Below are 7,184 nucleotides of genomic sequence, written 5' to 3' on the forward strand. Positions count from 1 at the left end.
ACTGTGCTGCCTCCCCCCCCATGGCCGGGGTCACCACCTAGCGCACGACAACGTGCGAGTGCCGTTGCCCTGGAAAGGTGGGTAGGCCGACTCTTGGGCGCGGGCACTGGCACAGGGACCCTCATAGTGCAATCAAGTGTCTCTGACGGTGGTGGTGCACACCCGCCGTCAGACACACCACCATACTATCAGGGGCCCTGTGCCAGTGCCGTCGCCAACGAGTGGGCCCCCCCCTGCTTGCAAGGTTGAAATACTGTGCAGTGAGATGGAAGATGGGGACGACGAGGAGTCCAGACAAGTACAGGGATTCCCTAGCGAGGAGACTTATTTGATTGTTTTCAATGTTGGGACAGCAATTTTTGGGGAGCACTATACTCTGGAGAATGATAGATGGGGCCCACCATACACTGGAACATTCCAAAGGTGGACATCAGACACTGGAGCAGCATTTACAGGGCCCATTATACACTAGAGCATTAGAAATGGGGCCCATTATGTTTGGAGCATTATTTGGGCCCATAAGACAGTGGAGCTTCATCCATGGGGACCAACATATACTGTAGCATTATGTGGAGCTCATCATATACTGTTTCAAACATTATATGGGACCAATGATTCTGTATGGAGAAATAGATGGGCCTCGTCATGAGATGTAAAAAGTGAGGTATTTTTCATTGTACTATACCGCTATTTATCTGCCGTATCGGAGCATGATGAGTTGTGGTATGTGTTAAAGGGGCGCTCTTTCGCCCAGGGCACATGAAAACCTGGAGCCAGCCCTACCCCCCCACAACTTTAGCCAAATAACCCCCATTTTTCAGTGCGTAACTTGTATTATGAAGTTAATTAAGGTTGACAAGCTTAAGTAAGAAGAATTGATGCTTTTGGCATTAAAATGGGCACTGTAGGTGTGTTTCCTGTCCTCCTCTCACTGCCGACTTTTATTCCCCATTGACTTACATTGGGTTTCGTGTTTCGGGACGACCCCGACTTTTCCCTATAATCGGACGATCTTGCTCGACCCGACTTTTGGAAAAGTCGGGTTTCACGAAACGAAACGCGACCCTAAAAAAGCAAAAGTCGCTCAACTCTACTGGACATGTTTGGTGTTGCCGTAATCATAGTGATGAGGAGAATCATATTACACGGTCAATTTTACCACAAAATGTACAAAAACAGTTCACAAAAAACAATGTCAGAATTGCTTTTTCACAATTTCACCGCACTTGGAATTTTTCCCTCGTTTTTGAGTACACTATGTGGTAAAATTAAGGGAGTCATTGAAAAGTACAACTCGCCCCGCAAACATCAAGCCTCATATGTCTATGTGGACAGAGAGATAAAGAGTTATGGCTCTGGGAAGAAGGGAAGGAAAAAATAGAAACAAAAAGCGAAAATGGGCCGCAGCATGAAGGGGTTAATTGCGTCTTTCTGCCACTTACAGGGAAAGTTAGAAATTAGTTGTGTCAGGTCAGCGTTATGTTCATGGCTCCTGATTTAGAGGAGTTGACTATAAAACACATACCTGTGATTCCAGCTTACTCCGTGTCTCTGGCACCGATAGGGTCCTGGTTACCAATAGGGGGCGACTGGGAAAAGGTCTGGTCACAATTAGAGACTAAATGGATCCGGCAATTAAATCCCTGACATCCCAATGGTGTAGATGAAGTTCTCCGCTTCTCCCCTTTCCTATAGGGGGTTTGGTGGAATTCGCTCTCTACACTCTTTATTACATAGAACAGTTTTCTCTGATCTCAATGTGTCATATTTGTTTCTTATTTCCCCATAATACACCGGTCACAAGATCGCCGATCTGCACTTTACTCTCCGATGGTGACGATCCTCTAGACCTCCGGACAGTCAGGAGCATTGGACCCCATCTGTGTCTCCCCACTATTCTAACAATGGACGCTCTCTCCGCCATCATTTCCTCCTCTATACGGTTATTACGGGGAATGACGCTGTGATGACTTCTCTTCTGGGAGAGACACAGATCACAGGTGACTAATATTGCAGTGTGAATAGAAACTTATATTTCCGGTATTTTTCTGCCCTTACATTGTGGGTTATGAGGTGTTTGGGGCTTGTTTTTTGTTCCGCCCTTTTCCTTTGTTTTTATCTTTCCAGTTGGTAATTGGGATTCTAATATAAGCCCATATATCCCGGGAAGTGTCAGGTGCTGGGATCTCATTATATTATTAATAACAATTTCATTCCCGGTTATTCCCGTCATTTATTGCTCGTTACATTCTCTCTATATAATAACAGATTCCTCTTTGTTACACGTCCTAATACTGATCATTTATATCTCTATATTATAGAGGAAACATTTCTAGGAGTGTATACACTTCACCACAAACACTTCCCATAGATTTTATTACCATCACTGTTATTAAGCTGCTTTTCTCTTTATATCTTTACCATATCACTGTTTATTCTCTTTTCTTACCCGTTGCACAGTTGCACTCTCACTGGTCACTTGTTGGGGTCACATTTGGCTCTTTTCACCTGCATTGTTCTGTTTCCGGACCCCCCTCTCTATCACTTCACCTGATTGGTCGCTACCAGATGGCTCTATGCAGCATTATCCATCTTGGTCTTACCAACAGGTTTTCATCCTGATCCTCCTGCTTCACTGGGGAAGATGTGACCGGGGAACAGCCCCAATTCCTTTAGGAACACCCCCACTTTACCCCAGAGTTATCCCCCTTGCCTGGATTAGTGCAGGACCTTGGTGTGGTGGAAACACTTATCCGTACCCTCTGAGGAAGCTGACGGGGCGAAACGCCCGTAAGAGGGAATAGTGGTGAATCTGCCATCTTTCTCTGTACACTCCCGGCATGTCGTCTGTAGGATCTGTAATCTCCATCTCTTGTTAGGATGGTTCCTCCTTTACACTATATGGGCTGTGCTGTATTCCTGGGATATCCCATATAGCACTGGCTGCACTTTATATCTCCTATCTGTACTCCAGGGATGTAATGCGCTGTCAGCTCTTTATTCTCTCACTATTTATACCCTTTGCTCTGTGTCCTCTCATTATATAAGCTATTCATCTATAAGTGCACAGGATCTATTCCCCTCATACACTGATATCCAGTGATAGATCTACAATCCGGTTACATATATCTATGTATGGATTTATCTTACACTCAATAAATACGGTGCACTTATCTCATCTCCACCTTGATAGTGACGCTCTCTTAGGATACATAGTAGGCAAAAGAACACGGCACTCCAGAGAAAAAAAAGGAAGGTTGTTCGGTGCTCAAGTAAGGTTTCCAACCCATAAATAAGTACAAAAATACTTGGCACTCAAAAATGAAGAAGCAGTATATTCTTTATTTAGCATCCAGACAAAAATAGACTCATATCGTATGAACGTTTTCGGTCCAACAACGGACCTTCATCAGAAAGGTTTTTTGGTTTCTTTTGGTAGAAAACTGCAAAAGATACAGATAGGGTAATAGATATCCTTAGGTGGTAGCAAAGTCTATGCTGCTGGTATAATATAGAGGCCGGAGCACGAGTCTATCTGGTTGGAGTTAGATTAATGTGACTGGAGAAAGCAGGGCTACAGGAATGGGTTAACAGCGCTAGGAGTGCAGGCTCTGCAAACATACAGCACTTATTGCCTGCAGGAGGAATCCAGGGTGCTCCTTACACGGCACATTTATCTAACTCCAACCAGATAGACTCGTGCTCCAGCCTCTATATAATACCAGCAGCATAGACTTTGCTACCACCTAAGGATATCTATTACCCTATCTGTATCTTTTGCAGTTTTCTACCAAAAAAACCTTTCTGATGAAGGTCCGTTGTTGGACCGAAAACGTTCATACGATATGAGTCTATTTTTGTCTGGATGCTAAATAAAGAATATACTGCTTCTGCATTTTTGAGTGCCAAGTATTTTTGTACATACACTCTTAGGATACGTTACTCTATGATGGCACTTTTGCACATGGCCACTAGAAGGAGCTACAACATTTGACATTTGCCTGAATTTTGATATCTACACTTGATTTACACAAATTATATTTTCTTGTGGTAACTCTATACTATTTAACATTAGAAGCTGTGTATTTTTTTAATTATTTGTATGTATACATGATTGATTACCACTTCTGTCTCTGTAAAAACAATCCCCTTTAACCCCTTTCCGACATTGGGTGTAAATGTACTTCCTCTCTTTGATGTGGGCTACGGCGGTGATGTCACATCTTTTCCGGCACATGTCAGCTGTTTTGAACAGCTGCCATTTGCCTCTAACAGCCTCTGACAGCGGCATTTAATGCACACTTCCAGCAAGCGCATCGGAAATCCTGCCCATCGGTGACCCCATCACAGGATCATGGGTCACCAATGGGTTGGCATTACAACCAAAGGTCTCCAGCACATTACAGAGTCTCACCCTTCCACTGACCCGCCAGGATAATAGCAGCTGTGACTTCAGATCTTCCAGGGTCACTACCTGTGGCACACACACAGAGAGGAGCTAACGACAAGTGTAGGAAGATGACAGTCCATTGAGTCTATACAAGGTACAAGGCCGGTTGATCCAAAGACCACAATCTGGCTTCTCCAAACGTATCCATGGTTCCGCAATGGTCAATGTACCAGATCTTTATTCTTCCAACCGAGGCTGAAAACCCCTAGGATGTTTCCTATAGAATGATAGATCTGTGTCCCTTGTGATGATGTTGTGGCTTCTGTCCTGTCTCTTGTCCTTTGGATGTATGGATGTCTTGGCAGAATCTCTCTGGCTGTTTCTCTCTCAGTCTCTTTATACAGAGGCCTGTAACCTATTTTAAGACTTACCAAGTGTCCCTCATTCAGTATTTCCATAAAGGGTAAGAATGGAGATGAGATTATTATAGCATTACTTGATTATTTAACCCCTTCACTACCGGAGCTTTGTTTTATTTTTTGTTTTTCACTCCCCTTTTTCCAGAGCCATAACTTTTTTATTTTTCCATCTATATGGCCAGGTAAGGGCTTATTTTTTGCAGGACGAGTTGTACTTTTAAATGACACCATTGGTTTTACCATGTCGTGTACTTGAAAACAGGAAAAAAATTCCAATTGCGGTGAAATTGCAAAAGAAGTGCAATCCCACACTTGTTATTTGCTTGGCTTTTTTGCTAGGTTCACTAGATGCTAAATCTGACCTGGCATTATGATTCTCCAGGTCATTACGAGTTCATAGACACCAAACATGTCTAGGTTCTCTTTTATCTAAGTGGTGAAAATAAATTCCAAAGTTTGCTAAAAAAAAATAAAAATTTGTGCAATTTTCCGAGACCCGTAGCGTCTCCATTTTTCGTGATCTGGGGTTGGGTGAGGGCTAATTTTTTGCATGCCAGCTGACGTTTTTAATGATACCACTTTTGTGCAGATACCTTCTTTTGATCGCCCGTTATTGCATTTTAATGCAATGTCGCGGCGACCAAAAAGACGTAATTCTGGCGTTTTGAATTTTTTTCTCACTACGCCGTTTAGCGATCGGGTTAATGCTTTTTTTATTGATAGATCGGGCGATTCTGAACGCGGCGATACCTAATATGTGTATGTGGGATTTTTTTTTTACTGTTTTATTTTGATTGGGGCAAAAGGGGGGTGATTTGAACTTTTAGGTTTTTTTATTTTTAAACATTATTTTTTTTACTTTTGGCATGCTACAATAGCCTCCATAGGAGGCTTGAAGCATGCACAACCTGATCGGCTCTGCTACATATGGGCGATGAGCAAATCGCCCATATGTAGAAGATTTACTGCTGTGCTTTGAGCGCCAACAACCGGGCGGTGCTCAAAGCCATCTGCCTGGAACAACCATAGAGGTCTCTATGAGACCTGTGGCTGTCCAGGCAACGTGACGCCGACCCCCGATCACATGACATGTCAGCTTTGACAGCGGGATTTAACTAGATAATAGGCGTGGGCGGACTGCGATTCCATTCACACCTAATGCGGGCACATGTCAGCTGTTCATAACAGCTGACATGTCGCGGCTTTGAGGTGGGCTCACCGCCGGAGCCCACCTTAAAGCGTGGGACCTTACCGATGATGAACTATTACTTCATCGGTAAGGAAGGGGTTAAACTATTTGCATAGTTTTTCCCTCTATGCTTTAGAAGTCAACAAACTGGCTCCATAACACAATGTATAATTAGCATATCAGCAAACATCAGTAGTGATCAAGGATAAGCGCACAATAAAAGTCAATATTACCGACTTACACAAACAAAAGTCTGTTTTCCTGACCAACCAGAAATCAACACTTAAATTTGAAACCAACATACAGATAACATTCTATTATTCTTCATTTTCTAAAAAATAGTCATCTGGTTCATTAAGATACAATGCTGTAATATTAAAAAAAAATATAAAAGTTCAAAACACCTCCTTTCAAAATAAAACAATAAAAAAATCAAACATACACATATTTGTTATAGCCGCGTTCAGAATCGCCCGATCACTATAAAAAAGAATTAAGCCGATCGCTAAATGGCGTAACGAGAAAAAATGTAAAAACCCCAGAATTACTTTTTTTGGTGGCCGCAACATTGCATTGCAATGCAATAAAGGATGAGTTGAGCGACTTTTGTTTTTTTAGGGTCGAGTTTCGTTTCGTGAAACCCGACTTTTCCAAAAGTCGGGTCGAGCAAGATCCAAAACACGAAACCCAATGTAAGTCAATGGGGAATAAAAGTCGGCAGTGAGAGGAGGACAGGAAACACACCTACAGTGCCCATTTGAATGCCAAAAGCATCAATTCTTCTTACTTAAGCTTGTCAACCTTAATTAACTTCATAATACAAGTTACGCACTGAAAAATGGGGGTTATTTGGCTAAAGTTGTGGGGGGAGGGCTGGCTCCAGGTTTTCATGTGCCCTGGGCGAAAGAGCGCCCCTTTAACACATACCACAACTCATCATGCTCCGATACGGCAGAGAAATAGCGGTATAGTACAATGAAAAATACCTCACTTTTTACATCTCATGACGAGGCCCATCTATTTCTCCATACAGAATCATTGGTCCCATATAATGTTTGAAACAGTATATGATGAGCTCCACATAATGCTACAGTATATGTTGGTCCCCATGGATGAAGCTCCACTGTCTTATGGGCCCAAATAATGCTCCAAACATAATGGGCCCCATTTCTAATGCTCTAGTGTA

The sequence above is a fragment of the Dendrobates tinctorius genome, unplaced genomic scaffold, assembly GCF_039654945.1.
Source record: "Dendrobates tinctorius isolate UK_male_01 unplaced genomic scaffold, ASM3965494v1 ptg000404l, whole genome shotgun sequence".
Lineage (NCBI taxonomy): Eukaryota > Metazoa > Chordata > Amphibia > Anura > Dendrobatidae > Dendrobates > Dendrobates tinctorius.